Source organism: Neodiprion virginianus, chromosome 7, assembly GCF_021901495.1.
Source record: "Neodiprion virginianus isolate iyNeoVirg1 chromosome 7, iyNeoVirg1.1, whole genome shotgun sequence".
NCBI lineage: Eukaryota > Metazoa > Arthropoda > Insecta > Hymenoptera > Diprionidae > Neodiprion > Neodiprion virginianus.
This window is the reverse complement of record NC_060883.1, coordinates 6289252-6306602: the sequence shown is the minus strand read 5'-3', so window position 1 is coordinate 6306602 and position 17351 is coordinate 6289252.

The following is a 17351-nucleotide window of genomic DNA, read 5'->3' as shown; positions in this document are numbered from 1 at the left end:
AAGCTTATCGCGAAGTACCTCGAAAGTTACAGAGACAATTGAATTGCGACAGTTGAGGTTCCAGTCACGCTGGAACGATTAGTTTAATCATTTTCAACATTACATCGACCCTTTGATTCATTACATTTTACAATAAAGAATCATAGATCAAAGAACGCCGGTGTGAGGTATTACTGCTTGTCTCTTGGCTTCTGATGTTTCATTTTGCTCTTTTTATTGTTCGTGTACTCATTTGACTTGATTAATAATAGAATCAGCACACGTACAGATACACAACTGGCAATCACAGAGCTTTTCAGGATCAAATCAAGAAAAGTAATCGAAAGGTCAGTTCTGCTGTCACTGCAGTTTGTCGATAATTTTGAATATACATATAAGTATGATACCTGAAGTGACAGTCAACGACAAGTTCAATTCAGCCTTGGAGTTAATTTGATTCGAAGTAACAGTGCAGGATAATGCTGGGTAGGATAGCTTAGGAGATACCCTTGAAACTCGATGGAGTGTAACGAATCCAATAAGCGTGTCTAAATTCTATATCCGGTCGATAAACGTCGATTCTACGACCATTTTTACAGTGACTGAATTTGATTATCTTTGACTGGAAGTGGTACACAGGATCCAAGAAAATCAGTTCTTATGACATCTCATCCAATTGTTCAAGCTCAAATCGTAATCGACAAAAGATTGCAGAGGTTGTCATCAGTACTGTTGACGACTTGCCATCACATCTCACAATGAATGTATCCCAAGTCGATGTCTCCGATTTGACTTCTTTCGTAATATTTTACAGTAGATTAAAAATTAGGTGCACATATTTTTTTTTCAACTGCCATAAACACTTTAAGGGAGTGAAACCACCCTGCAAAGTATGGCATGTCAAAGGGCGGTTCGGCAGTTTTTTTTTTGAGAAAATTACATTTTTCATTTCTCGTTACAAGAAAACTTTTCCAGTTGGATTGGTTAAAAAGTATTACGTTGTTGTTAATGAAACTGCCAAATCACCCCTTGACATGCCTGACTTTGAAGGGTAGTTTCATCCCCTTAACGTTTTTAATGACGGTTAAAAAATAATACGTGTCACTTGGTTTTCACTCAACTATAACATATCGCAAAAGAAATCAAATCAGAGAGATCGACCTGTGATACTTTCCTTGTAAGTTCACGTCATCATCTTTTTATTCTAGTCTGCTGCCCTGATTGCCGGCGAAGTAGGATTTCAGGGAAAAAGAAAACTTTATCCGAAATTGTCCTGAGGTAGAAGTTAACAAAATTACGAGATATAGGTATATAAATAATCTGTATTTCGGTGGCAGCAGTTTGCCAGCAAAACGTAAGGGTTCCTTGCCTTCCGCTTGCAGCCCAGCCATGCGAATGACAGCGTTCAACAATACCGTTAATTACGTTCCAGTTGGTATTTATCGAGACTGTTTCGCGGAGGAATCGAGGGGTCAGGGGAGAGAGCTTTCTCCGAACCTATCGATCCTTCGTCTCGGTGCCGACTGAGCAGCGTCGTCGAGGCGGCTGAGACCAGCGAATCTTGCAAAAGAGAGGAGTCGAAGCGAGGAGTCCCTGATTCGAATGATCAGTTATGCGACCCTTACCTTCCAAGTGTCAACAGTGTCTCCCCGGTTCCGAGTTCTTCGTGAGGCTGCTCCCGCGGTTGTATGCATAATCTAAGTGGAAAGTTACCGCTTCCAAGCACCCGAGGTAATCCTCTGTCTATCCCTGCCCAAGTAGAAGACCACGGCCGTTGCGAGAACGACGGGTTCGATTCAGTTACCGCGAATGTAACCCCTTGCCTCTTGTCGGGGTTGGGTTTGGTTCGGTTAGGTTAAGTTTTACTCTACCTAGACTTTGAATATAAATCCATTCCTAGGTTTGCTCAAACCGGATCGTCAGACCTCGAATCTTTTGAAGCCAGTTTTACGACGGCAAACGACCCTCTCTCTCTCTCTCGCTCTCTGTCTTTCTCTCTCACTCTTACTCCTTCTCTCTCAGGTTGAGGATCAAAGAAGGAGGTGCACCGAACGACTACACTTTGAATTTATTTTTCGAGACTGATGATATAAACGTCCAATTGGTTCGATTGGATGGCTTCCATGCCTTTCGGCTATATGTTGTACATCATTGATTCACACGTTACAAAAAATGTATACACCTCACCTTTAATATTGTAGACACGTTTTTATGAACTAGTGTCTCATCTGGTTCGTTGGGTGTAATTCTGTTGTCACGGTAATCTTGGGAAACTTATGTTTTATTAAAATGACACACGTTATACGTTATGCAAGTCATGCTTAGTTGTCTTCATTACTATATCATTAGACCGATTCAACCAATCCTAACATCCTAGACTTTTTGAGGTAACAAGCCGATGTAATATAAATTGATGAATCACAAGCACGTCATTCTCGTCCAGAGAATTAGAGTTCACTCACATTAAGCGATATGCGCCAATAGAATGGGAAAATCGGTGTCAAGTGTTTGAATTGGGAAGCACGTCACATCATCTGAGCACAAAAAATAAAACTCGATCAATGTTGAGGGGTAGGTAGAGTTTATGTACCGGATATGACTGTGAATTTGCATGTGGGGTATTTACTGTTCCAAGTAGGTACCGCACCTAGCTAACAAACTGATGAATGTCATGTAGGATCGAAATCATCGAATGCAATGAAGCCCCGCTCATGTCGAACTACTCGAACTGCCGGTAGAAGAGTTTCACTATGTTGATTAGACTGACTATGAGGGTTCACACGGTAAATAATTCCAAGTGATTACTGTCGATAATGACAGCTGTTGTATGTATAGTCATCATTGATAATGGTGAGTGTGATGTCAGTTTCATCGTGTGAGATGTGAACCTATCACACTTTTAGAGTTTACCTTCTTTTTCTAGACACTTTCGCCTAAGCATACCATCAATGAAACATAACTTTGAGTCTAGTTGTAATCTTGATATAAGTCTAAGCATGCTCATTTTTGTAATTGAATTCATTTCGTTACTCGAAGAAAAAAAAAATTGGCGAGTAAATGACTTTTTTATGAAGTACATAAATTTTGGCATATCCCCTTTAATTAACACATAAAAGATGTGATGAAGCGAATGAATATATAATTAAAGGCTGTTGTTAACATTCATTACATCTTTCGGAGAACATTGCTCATAGTCGCTTGTTTTTACGGAAATTATACAGAGTCAAATTACTCTGAAACTCATTGCAAGCGTTGGTCAAACTTGATGTTTTCCTCGTGAAATGCAAACTCAAAGGTTGGAAAATTGAAGAAGAATAGTTTTTATCTAGCCAGACGTAGTGATAAAAAAAGGTATGTCCAAATATGTTTAAACAAGGACACAACATGTTATTATTATTTTAATCGCTCTTTAAATTACCCGCTGATACATGCCAGTGATACTGTGTCGATTAAACGTTTACATCTTTGTGGAAAGATTGGGGTATTAATGAATGATGCAATTCACCGGTCATGGAAGTAAGCTATGTCGGAAACACCGTTCGCGATATTTTCCCCTCGACAAATCGTATCCCTGGGGCGACGGGTCGATAATCGATAAGGTATTTGAGTGTACAGGAGGTCGGGGGCATTTTATATTCCAGTAAACATCGGGAGATTTGATATTCCATCGAGGGCGGGTGAAGAACGCATTAATTATTTTGGTCCAGGGGACCAACAACAAGCGGTAAAACACCAAGTGCGTGAGCTAGAGTTCTCGAAGGGTCACCCTTGACCTCGTCGATCAAACAGAGTGTGGATCCACAAGAAGGAGACACAGTGGAAAAAGCGCGAAAGCTGGCAAGTTTTTTTCCATCAGGCACAAGATCGGATCCAACACGCTGCCACCTTCAACAAGAATAATGTATGAGACTCGTTCGCTGCTTGGCACGACCAACAGTTAACCAAAATGACGAGCTAAGTTCATTGAAACGACATCGCCGCGTGTCTGTGTGTCAACACCACAGTTTGGATATGAGGCCCTTGAATATCGGCATGAAAAAACATCCCAACCGTCTTTTGAAAGGGGTTAACAGCGGCTGGGTGGAAGCACCAATACTTATCTTCCTGAATAATGGGCAAGGTGGTGAGCTTCATGAAGTAAAAGGGTCATTTCGGTAGAACACAGGCACTGATCGTCAAACCTGACGGCCACTAACGATTTTGACCAAACATCTGCGTCAAATCTGCCCTAACGACGAAAAATTAACTAACGTTAATGTATCAAGAGATTTGAAAAGCAGGTACTCTTTTTGAGACATGACTTCTTGATGGGATACCTCACGACGAGAGATCCTTTTCACTTTGTTTTTGATAATCCGTACGTTAGCTTCGAGGGTTTCCTGATTCAAATATATGAGCAGTACGAAAAAACTTCTTGAGCCAAAAATGTACGGCCTCGCTATAAAAACTCGTTGAATTCACTTGTTTACACTGTATTTGTTCATAGCGGTATTATAGACGAATATGAACTTATTGCCGACCAAGAATAAAGTCGAGAATTATGTCAGGTGATGAAAAATACACATTCAAAATGAATGATTGACCGAATACAAATCACAAGTTCATCAACATTTCTAGATTGTCGATTCACGAGGGATGATAAAAAAGTTGAACGTGAATTAATTCGTCATCAAGTAACATTTAAGAAGCGCTTGGAAATTTAAACAAAAAGAAGATTTTATTGATTCTATGTCATGTGGTGATTATTCATTATTTATTCTAACCGTCTCGATCTCGATATTATGAAAATATTTGAGACAACAAAGCGCGAACTTTAGTCTTAATCGGTGTCATTGCCCCATCACTAAGTGTTGCATTTTTCTAATAGATCTAGTAATTCTTTCTTCCACGAAGATGTTTTCTAATATTTTCTGTAAAGTAGTGCAAAGAATACATTTATTAGTGACCAAACTCATTGGTGTAATAGTGACTCATACGTAGAAACTTGGTAAGTTTAAAAGTAGCCATTTGTCACAATCAGTATACCAGTTTTAAAACTTTTATCCGATGCCGGAGAGGAGATTCCACTCTGTTAGCTTGTTCCCCTCCATCAATCGTGAGCTTTTATATTCCTGTTCTCGAATCCCATTGCTTCAGATAATTTCTCTAATCATCAAACGTCAGAAATACACAGGGAGTCTCATTTTAATCAATCCAGTCAAGTACCTCAAAAATCAAAAGTGTAAGTGAAAAGTGATTCAGACAAAAGTTGTAAAGTTCAAAGGGAGAAAAATAATGACAGTAATAGATTTATCGTAAGTGGAACAGCCAAGATCTGATGAAAGTCAACTTCATTTTTTAAACCTAAAGTCGACTGATGATGATATACGGCTCGGTCAAGTTGCTACGCAATGTTCCTGTTGTACTTGGTTCATGAGTTTTGCATATTCAGCGGGATTCGCAGAGGCGTGCTTCTGACAGGGGCCGTGACGTCAACGCTTTTGCTGTGGGTCCTTTTTATCTTTTTTTTTCTAAATATTTATGTTTTTTTTTTAAGTTTTATCTTTAATATTATGGGTTATATGACTGTTTTCAAGTTATTTTTTGGTTTCAAGTTTAGTTTATTTCATAAATCTTTCACCTGAACTACTTTTAAAAGGACGTTTGTTGATTTATTGAAAACTTTGAAAATAAAATATTATTTGTAAACAATATTTACGATGGCAAATTACGTAGTTATAAATCACTTCAATGTTTATACCTCAAGTTCATAATGAAATAAATAAATATCCTTCTAAAAGCAGTTGAGGTAAGAAAATATTGGAATGATGAAAATTTAAACTGAGTAATTAAAAATGTAAGTTAAAAGAATTAAATTATTTGTAAAATTAAAGATTAGTCTTGGAAAAAAAAATTAAGTATTTAGAAAAAAAAGTGAAAGGGGTCACAGCAGGAGCGTTCGTGTCGCGGCCCCTGTCAGATGCACGCGTCTGCGAATCCTGCTGAACATGCAGGACTCATGAACGAAGTACGACAGGAACCTTCCGTAGCAACTGGACCGGCTCGTATATCATCATCAGTCGACTTTAGGTGGTAAGTATGTGTGTACTTTTTGATGAAGATTTTATTGTCCATTCAGATACCGATGAAAAAAACGTACTGTTCCATTAAAAAAAAAACCAAGTTGGCCTTCATCTGACCTTAGCGGTTCCACTTACGAGAAATCTGATACTCTCATCTTCTTTGCCCTTTTGAACCTTACGACTATTGGCTGAAACATTTTTCACTCACACTTCTGGTTTTCGAGATATTTGACTGGATTGATTGAAATGAGACACCCTCGTATTCTGAAAAATGCCGATGTGAAATAAAAATGCGAGTAAAATTTTTACGACAACAGTTGAATGGTATTGAAGGCAACACTACCCAAAGCGTAAATCACTTTTTCATCCAGAAGGAGTAGTAAGTTTAGAATAAAGTCCGCTAATTTGATCGCAAAAATAGGAAGGACTCACATCCTCTTAAGCCAGCAGTAAGAACCTCCTAGTCCAGACTAATGAAGATATAGCAGGTAATTTGGTAAGGCCCTGGCTAGGTGCTGGTCAGAAAGGATTAAGTAAATTGGTTGGACCTTCGCTGCAATGGATGGATAAGCCGTTCTTGTTGGGGTACTAGCAACGAGGTTTTAAACAGTGCTGAAACGATAATTTATTATTGATAATTCAAGCCATAAGACACTTTTACGTACGATATATGTATAGTTGTTGCCATAGTAACGACAAGAGGCATGATGAAAATGTTCATTCTTTGTTTCATTCGTGAGATTGAATCTAAAAATCACGCAAGGTATATTTTAGACAGAAAATTATTTAAAATGGAAATCTTAATTTTATTTCAAGCGGCTTCAGTAAACAGAATAATCGTGTGATAATATTGTATATTATCTACCGAATATAGTCATAAGATGAACGTAATTTTAGCTAGTCTAAACAGATTCAAGAACGTCAAAGTTGGAGGTATAGATTTTCAAGAAATCGGAATGAATGAAATAAAGACATTCCGGTTGAATTCCGTGATCTATTAATATTAGAACAAGCCGATGATATCGTTGATAAGATTTGGGATGTGCTTTATAAGTGTAAGTCATTACAGCTACTTTGTGTAACGAAACTGCTCGAGATAAGCCTTCACATGTAGTTATATTACTACGGGAGTAAGGTCCAGCTCACATTTCATTATAGTAAAGCCTACAGACACTCATGTAATACGAATATATATACATACGCAAAGCCCGAGCTGTATGGCGCTATTTATGGTACCACGTGTGGCGAGTGTTACGGAGACGGGGGCAGCCAACTGTCGACCCGATAGATAATAAGGCTAATCCCATAACGAAGTTAATTCATTAGTCGCGCTAACTGCATGAAAAGCTTCGCTTTCCCTCCTTCGCCACTCCACTTTACAACCGAGCTTCTCTGGAGGGCTATTGCACTTCCAAGTGGAACTTTAAAACGCGAACGGATGGTCCGTCGCAATAGTGAACACTTACAGCTGATAGTTTCAATTTGAATCATCGACCATTAACTGCTGAAATCCTTCGACCAACTACAACAAGAATATTGTATAGTAACTACCGGAAAAGCACGTATTCTGAAAACCACTAAATTTTGGTTTCAAGATTTTATTGTGTTTTCAATGTTGAGCAATAATGCTTTACACATACCGCTGTTTGATCCCGAATATAACTTGCGATTTTGTGGTTAGCACACACATACACCTTCAAGAATTTGGTACATCAAAACAAACAAACGGTTTTACTGTTAAAATAAAGATATTATTATTCTTGTGCCACCTAAGCGACTGGTCCATTGCACGTGAGTAGACACCTCACACACAATACCTGAAACAAATTCTCATCTCATCGTGTTTAATGAACAACACATGTATTTCAAAACAAGTAAAATCATTAGCATTCTGCTATGGTAATTTAGAATGCAGAACAGCCTGATACTATGACATGTTATGACGTTGCACATTCAACTTTCCATTGCACGTAATGAAAAGTTTAGACTGGCTGCAAAGTGTGAATCGTTAAACTGTGACCCGAATATCAGCAATACAATATGAAGTTACGCTGGTTACGCATACCAATCCCACCGCTGTCACCATTTATTACATCTTTTACTTTTTCAAATGACATTTCAGTATTGCAAACAATTTTCGAGGCGAGTTAATTTACTAAGCACTGATAAAAGATACATTTTAATATTTCTGATGGTCACACACTGTTCTTCTGTTCATGCTCGAAATGCACCAAACAAATCTACGACACGTATTACTTCGAATATTTTCAAATCACCTAACAACTTGGATTCAGGTGATCGGTTTGAAGGATCCAGATATTGCTGAGAGATTGTTTCTGTAGCTCACATCGTTAGCAAGAATTTATGCAAGAATGTTTGCCGGAAGGGCTTTCATGACGGATGCAGCTAACGATGAGAAGTGTGCTAGTGGGATGATCCGAAATCTGTTATACACCAACGATTTCAAGAGTCCCTCCATGATTCCGAGAACCACGCGTCGTCGACGGCTCAATGCTTGTATTTCGTTGATATTAATCGAGGAAATGTAATTCAACCGTCCGGCTGTATCGCGTTGATACCTACAACAGCAGGTGATCCGCTTACTAATAATTCAGAGAATACTTTGGTCGAGGGACTTCGCCTCACAAGCGTTCATCCTAATATTGATCGTTCGTGTCGAATAGGGTCAGATGTGCGAATATCTGCGCAAGGAGTGCATGCAAGTTCGTATAACCATGTATTAAGCTTAGGTCAGGCTAGGTCAGAACGGATTTGACAAGTAGGTCCGCTTATTTGCAGATCAAGCAATCGAGAGCAATACGTTTCGTCTGGTTGATCAAGTTCGTTATTAACGATCAGTGAAACTACGCAACGGGATGATTCGAATGCTTCGAGTAATCGATCGATTAAAAGCCATATAAGCGGTTGGATTTATTAGCGAAAATCCGCAACGTTATTAACGTGGTTCGTTATTGCATGGTCAGTATTCCCATCGGATGCTTCGATTTGCTGTAAATTGATTGTGCCAGGGTAATGTTACCGATGCAACTAGGCGTTGAAAACTATTAAGGTCGTCGGCCAGCTGTTTGTGCTTAAGTTTTTTTTTTTGTTAGTCCTTGAGAATGCACTGATTGTTGTGGTTATGATATTCTCATGATTTATGAGTAATATTATACTTTGTAATTTCTGCTTCTGACAATCAGAGCTAAAAAATTATCGCGAACTTTGGTCAAGGCCGAGAACTTGAATCCTACTTTAGATTAAAATTACCAGAGCTGGGATGTGGCTGTCGGTTTGTGGCTATTGAAAAGAAGCAATTGCTTTGAGAATCTCACATGCGACGATGCATGCCTAGCAAAAACTGGATATCATTTTTGAACTCGTTTCTCGAAATAAGGACCTCGCTAACAAAGAATGAAAAAGTTAAGCAATTAGAACGAACCATGCGACGTTCGCCATTCCGGGTTCTAATTACATCAAAACGCAGTGTTGAACCAACTATGATACGTTCAATTATATCGTTCCTCCCCAGTTCTTTTTTGGTTTCAGCGACCCGGGTGTTGAATTCGAAACTCCACGCCCACGGCGTCCTTGCACGGTTTAATTTCTCTCAACTCCTTTGTTTGCATGATTTTATTTTCACCTTTTCAACCGGTGACCTCTCCATAAATCTTTTCCGGGAAAATTTCTCTCTGAGGCATTCTAAATACCGGTTTTTCTGCTTTCCAACATAAAACTAGCGCATGTACCGCTATTGTGCGTTAGACACACCTAAAACACACATACCAAAAATGAGTGCGTTTGGATGAATTTTTGTTAGAATTTTACATGGATTGCAAAACACTTTTTTCCATTCGACATTTGTCAAAAAATTCATAGCTACTGTCAATTTTATTCATTGCATCGAAGTACAGATTTGCAAATATCACTCCAAGGTCCCCGACCTGTGAAGGCCATGGCTTTGCTCCGAAAGGGAAAATTAGTCAGAATTAGACACTCCATTAAGTCATTAGACCTATTTTCAACAGCTCATTCCTGCAAAGCTCCGGTGCCGTTTAAGCTTTACCATGTACAACCATCTGCTTCCAGTTTTCCACTCCCCGGAGAGGGCAAAAAGGTTCTGCACCACCATTGTTCGAGCGAAGCCACGTTGTGCATCATCAAAAATTCATCTTATTTGACGACGACATTCTTTCCCCTCACTTAGCTCGGTGCGACTGAAGTTCTCGGCTTGCTCGAAGTAAACTTCGATTAACTCACTTGTACATGCGCAGCTTACTCTGTATGGAGGAGCAATTTGAGCCTGTAAACGGGAATTGCATTGGCGTCTCGTGTAACTTCTGTGTGAAACGTCAGATTGAAATTACATCAGGTATCAACTAGCTCACAGTATACTTAAGATGAGAGCATTTCCGCGTGATTTTTTATGGACTTATCGATCCGGTAAGAATATACCGTTGATACAAAAATCATTCGTGTGATTAGCATTACCCATATCTTTTTTCACCGTATGCAATTAGTATCCAAATTATAACGCTTATCTTCGTAGAAATAATAAGGATGCAACCCTTGAATTTGATTTTGGTGACCGTTTATCGAGCAGTTGACGTATTTTATTTGTGTAGAATAATCACAAAGAAAATGATGTTGATAGTGTTGTCATCGTTTTGAACTCGTCACTGTTCTACCTTGACATTCCAAATCAAGAAAAGGTAATGCATGATACAACAACTAGAAGAAGCAAAATAAAAAACACATCTACGGCATATCTCACGATGCAACGACTTTCAAATGCTACGTACCTATCAAAAAATCCTAACTCAACGGCAAAGATCCAAAAAATATATCCTGTCATGCTCTATGATCAGATGTGAATATTAACGTATTCATCGCTTTGCTAGATGCAAAACACACCGTAAACAATCATGGTGTTGAAATTGACCAAAATTAGATAGTGTGGATTACTGTATACCAATCTCTGCAAACATTGTTACATTGGCATCGGTCAGTGTTATCTTGACGTCACATAGTCTTGGATTGACATCAGACAGTGTCGCTTTAATATCAAACATAAATGGTGAATTGTCATCCGACAAAATCAGGTTGATGTCAGACACTATTACATTGCGAGTTGCCGTAGCACGATATTCACATTAAATAAAAGCATTAGATTGATATAAGATAGTGTTAGATTCACATCAAAGATACGTATTACATTGACTTCGCCATCGGCTGAAATGGCACTGACAACGTTGTCTGGTAGCGAGAATGATTTGCCATCCATATTCAGTGACGTTATCGACGGAGTCCACCGGTTGAACATTCACAGTGACGTTACCGACGGAGTGTACCGATCGAACATTCGCAATGACGTTATCGACGGAGTCTGCCGGCTGAACATTTAATTTTAAGACAATGAAGCATGAGAACCAAGAGTGGGCAGCTTTAAGGTTAAAGGTGAATTAGGGAGGTATGAGAAACGTTGCGTGGTACCCGCTGGAGAAGGGCTTTGGGGGGGGGGGAGGTGATATTTTATTAAGGATGACGCATCCCCGAGTGTCTCCGAGATATTTCCGACACTTAGGTGAATATTCGCCGGCGTTTAAGGTGGCCTTCCAGGCTCGCGCGAAAAGTGCTCGACCATACCGAGCGGGCAGGTCTGCAGCCCTCGGTGACACGGGATTCGCATTTACGCTAGTTAATAATGCAAGAAGCGCTCTGCAGAGATATTACGAGGGAATATGGGCTCATCCTGTGGTAATAACGGTTTTAACTGGGGCTCGTTGTCAGCGCTTCTCGCCTCGAACTTGCAGGGGTGAACCGTAGGGTGGGAGAAACGGCGATGGGATGAGCGAACCGGTGACCCTGCTGATCGGGCGACTCATAAAGACGCAATTAAACGTCCGAGGTGCCATCCCCAAACTCTTATTGACGGGCCATGGGGTGAAATCGTAATAATGACAATGACAAAATAACAACAATGCTCACAGTCGGGGCGCGATAACAGCAATATAAGAGCGATCAGACTAATGACGTTAATACGTCACGACCATTGCAAAATCCATTCAAACACGATTCCGTGTTTTGCCTATCCCCATTCAATGAATCCACATGACGTTCATAATTGTTATAAATTTTTATAAGATTCTTTTATAGTCAATTTGTTGCTTCAAATCTATTCCAACACCCCATACGTTCGCAAAAACCGACTTCTAGTGAGAAGAGAAGAGAAGCTTTGATACTGATTGATACACTTCGCTGTTTGAAAATTGGCGTTCAGCCAAATCAGAGCACCTTTGTACTATTTGTGATCGTAACCTTTGATCACGCCTAATGAATAACTTTTCTTTTTATTACCTTGAATCGAGTGAGTTAATTTCATTCTCTGAACCGAGAAACGTACAAACGTTACTCTTGAATTTCACCGTTAGCATCAGAGCAAAATTACACAACATGACGGTGAAACTTGAGTGATCGCTACCATCAATTAGTAGGGATAAAAATGAGAATATTGTTTTTTCATCTGTAATCTTTGATCCATAAATAATGTTGGACACTTTGAAATTTGTTATTTATTTGTATAGACTAAAGAGTATATACTAGGTACTAATTAGGCTCATCCATCAATGAAATACGTCTCCTATCTTACGAAAAAGAACACAAGTTTCAAGCTGTCCACAAAATTTGAAAGTCCGAGAAAGTCTGTAATTGAATCCTTGATTGGTTGGTGTAAAAATTCATTAGCAGTTCAACACTTGTTTCTCTGTTGATCCTCACTTTTCTGGCATACTACGCAGCTCGTTTCCTAGTTTTCCTGTTTTCGTCCATCTTTTTTTTTTCTGAGAAGCAAGTCTGCTCAGCGGTGTTTTACGCTTGAGTGCCAACCGTTGCAGAATACGTTACCTATATCTACTTGAAATTATAAATACTGTAAGATTCTGCAAAAATTCTTCAGCCTCAACCGTTCCAGGATTATCTCGGTATGGACATAAATTTATAATTCATATAGAAGCGAATTTCACTCGATAAATTTTAAGTACTACCCCATTTTGTCCGTGGAAAAATTTTAAATGAACTATATTTTCTACTGTATAAATCTCGTCGTGGTTTGAATAGTTTTCAGTGACTGGTGAGTGTTGGAAGTTGTCGCGTAACAACTCAAACATGTCGTTGAAAGAGTTCCTAAGACAGTTTATGTTAATTTTTACGTCTTCGTTTATAGATGCGTAATATTTGAAATATCTTCTTCGTTCACGCGAGCGAATTACTTGTAAACTAGTGTTGGTGAACTACAAACTTCAAAATATATATATTTTTTTTTAATCGATGAAATTTTACCACCGATATAAATCACTAATTATGGTTATACGAGTACTTCGTGTATTGAAACAAAGGGTCTCAACGCTTTTGGAGAAAACTGGTTTCGCAAAGTTATGATATTCATGGGTGAGTGTTTTTCCTCAACAGTACGTACATGCCCAGCTGGATTAGAGACGAGGGGATTTATTCGAGAGGTGAGGTTTATAATGAAGTTTTCGCGGGACGTGTTTTACAGGATAATTGTTTCCGAGGAAAGCGCGCTGTGAGAAGAGGTTATATGCGCTCAGGTTTAAGGTTACAGGTTTCATTGTATGGGCTATTCCTTGTGAGTATTAACAAGTTCTTTTTTTATGTTTTCTGAATTTCGTATGCTGCCAGGTCAAGGGGATTTTTTTCTAATTAGGAAACAGTTTTCTATAGCGTTGAAAGTTTCGTAAAATAATTCACAATTTCAATTTCACTCGACATTTTACTTGATACGAATTTTGTGAATATTCATAATTATATTGGGATTGTTTCCGATCATTTTACGCTAAGATGTCAAAGTTTTCGGAAAGTGTCAACAGCTTGGGAAAAATGTCGAGTAACTTGCTTTTCTTATGGATGTCAAAAAATCCATAGAAATAAAGAAATAAAGAGCCCGAAAACACTATCAGACGCGGCATGAAATTTCATCAGAATCTATCGGTTTGAATTTGATTCTGATTTTGAATTGCGCTGTTCGTAAAGTTTGAGGATAAAAATAACAGAAAATTGCTGTTTTAATCGTGATTTCTGAGTTTTCTACACCATCGAAAACTCGGAGAAACGCTTATCGAATGTAACGTGAAGCGTAGTGTATAAATATCATTTCATATGCGAAGAGTAATCACTTGATGTTGCCGAATGATTTTGAAACCTGCTCGCAATTTAGGACTACAATATTTTATGCTCGATATTGAAAACTCACGGACGTAAATAAAAAGCATCAAAGTATAACTGTTCAATCACGGTTTTCACAACTCATAATTACCAATAATTTCGAATTGTGTAAAAAATGTAAAAACAATTGCAGATATGACTTGATCGATTCATTGAATTTGCAGAAAATAATTTACAAAAATCTGTTGAAGTTTTCTATAATCAAGCATAGATATTCCTAAAATTTTGTTCACTACTATCCGTACTGAGAGAAATTTTTAGTGCCGGTTACCGCTCGGTCCTTAACTATTTTCATTTTTTACCACAATCGAAAAATATAGTTCCAGGTAGAAAATGAAAATTAGTTTTCTAGCTGTTACCGGAAAGTCTAGTATCCGTTACTATTCTTTCTCATTACGATGACTGCTGCCATATTTTCTTGCAACTGTTGCAAAAATTTAATGCTTGTGCAAGAATAATAAATTGACGTTAAAGCCTTGTTTAGCTAAAAAAGTAGAGTGAACCTCAGAAGCTGATTCTGCGTTGCAATTACCAAAAAAGGATCGACAATAGCGCCAAATGGTTAGGCGTACCTCGTTTTTTGTAATTCCAATAATATTCAAACAGTTTTTTTTTAACGATACCTGTTTTACTGAATTTTTCTAGTTACTGTAACAAATGAAATTTTTCTCAGTGCGAGTTTTTTTTTTTTTTTTGACAAATATACCATCGCAGCTTAAAAGTACAACAATAATGTGAACACCGTACAAACTATTGCGTCGTGATAAGATTACAAAAGAAAAATAAGTATCGATTTTCGGCAAACGCGGAGCCTCTCAAAGTCCCGTAGCTAAGAAAGAGGGTAGATTCGGGGTGCGAAGGGGTGAAATAAAGGGGTATCCAGGCTCTTGGCTCAATCTGTCTTTCGCTCTAACTTTTGCCGCAAACTTTGAGGGAAGAATCGCCGGGGTTCAGGTGGGACGGCCGGATCTCTGATCGGCCGCAGGTCCCAGGTTCACCCTACGGTGGCCGAGCTCCAAGGGTGGCGTGCGGTAAGCCCTGAGGGTGCAGCTCGAGCAGCGACGCTTCGTGGTTTCGGCGCCGCGACGCCTGGCGTCTTTTTGCTGATGGTTCGAAGTATTGGCGCGTCATTAGTTTTATGTCGGAGAATTGGCATCCGTGTGTCAAGTATTGATTTGGCGGGGCGGAAATCGGATAAAAGTGTTATACCGCTATGGTAATGTGCGAGGATATCAACGAGTTTTCTTCCTGTCTTTTACCCCCGCTTTCAATCTCTCTCTCTCTCTCTCTTTCTCTCGTTATTCGGTTTCGGCGAACCTGCGACGGGCCTTCTTCACCCAAACCAGATATTTTCAACCCCTTCCACGAATATGAGCAGGCTTTTTATTTTTACGAGAGGAATCGCGGAACCTGGTTTTCGAGATAACGGATAGTCGCCGAGCGAAACGCGCCGCTGCTTTGAGAGGGGATTTTCAAGCCTGGAGACAAACTCCCGCCACCATATTTTTCTGTTGTATTATCACAGCTGCAGACCATTCTCGTATTTTCCAAACGATTCTACAATCGCTTTATTGGAAACCATAAGACGCTGATCAACCTGTCAACTTCCAAGGCGTTATAAAGTAATTCAACGTTTTTGGTGTCCAAGGTAAATATTTACTTTTTAAAGCATGGGTTTCAAGTATTTATCTGGCCAAGGAATCCGATTATGAGCGTAAAAGTTAATTTTCACGCGCAATCGTACAGTTTTGAACCCTCAAATTTGACGAATTTTTTATCAGTTTCTCAAATGCCCTCATAGATCAAACTGTCATTTTCTTTCGTCGGTATGAATTTTTATTTTTAAAAAACATTGAATAGTAATATTTTTGAGTTCACATATACGCAATTTCAAAAATTACTGAGAAAATTACCGAGTATTTTTTCTAATACAAGCTATAATTATACTGTGTAACAAATCATAATGACACGGTAATTCTTGAAATTGTGTACATCTCCCAAAATATTGGAAATTTTGATATCTGATACAAGATTTCTGAGATTTCCTTTAGATTGTTAAATTACGGCCAAATACATGTCGATTTCAAAAAGCAGGATTAGAACAGATTTACTATAAGAAAAGTCTAAAAAAAGAAATTAAGTTACTCTTTTGGAGTTGCGGTAGTTGCATGAAAAATGTTGAACAAAATTAGAAATTGTGAGGATCCGACGTTGGTCGAGTTGGCATGGAATGTCGCATATCTTTGCAGAGATCTTTGAGGCTTAGCAATGTATCCTAACATATAATTTGATAAATACTTGACGTACGACTATCTTGTAATTTAAAAGGTTTTTAAAAACTTCGATATTCGGTGAACCAAACTCCTGCAACCAAGTTAAGTATCAGCAAAAAATGAAAGTAAATTAGACGATGGAACGAAGTCAGGAACAAAAAATGAAAAAGTAAAAAATCAAACCCATTAGGTATATGTATAATAGGGTCGTTCTCATTTGGGTCTCACCCCCAAAAAATCATCATGTTATATGGAAAAAGATCGGGCCAAATCCAAAAAAATTTACGATAACTCCAACATGCCACGCCAAGCAATCGCATTTTGTACGTAAATATGAATGCATTTGAAATTTTTTTAAGAAAACCGTTAATTACTTTAAAACTGTATTTTATAAAAAAAAAAAAAAAAAACACAGAATCCCCCAGCTATTCGGTACGAAATTTAATGCTCTACAAAAAGGATATCTTGTAAAATTTTCACAAGCCTAATATTTATCACGTTATCAGCAAAAAACTGATCCTTCGAACGATCTGATTTACGAAAATGTTACAACGGTTCTTTTTTGTAGAGCATTAAAATTTCGTATAGAATAGCCGGAAGAAATTTCTCTATAATATACAGCGCTGAAAAAATTAACAATGTAGTTAAAAAAAAAAAAAAAAAAAAAAAAAAACCATTTCAAACGCATGCGTTTTTCCATACGATATTCGACGGCTTGGCGAGACGTGTCAGAGTTGTCGGAAAATAATTTGGTTTTATCCTGATATTTTTCCTAAACATATAACGTGATTACTTT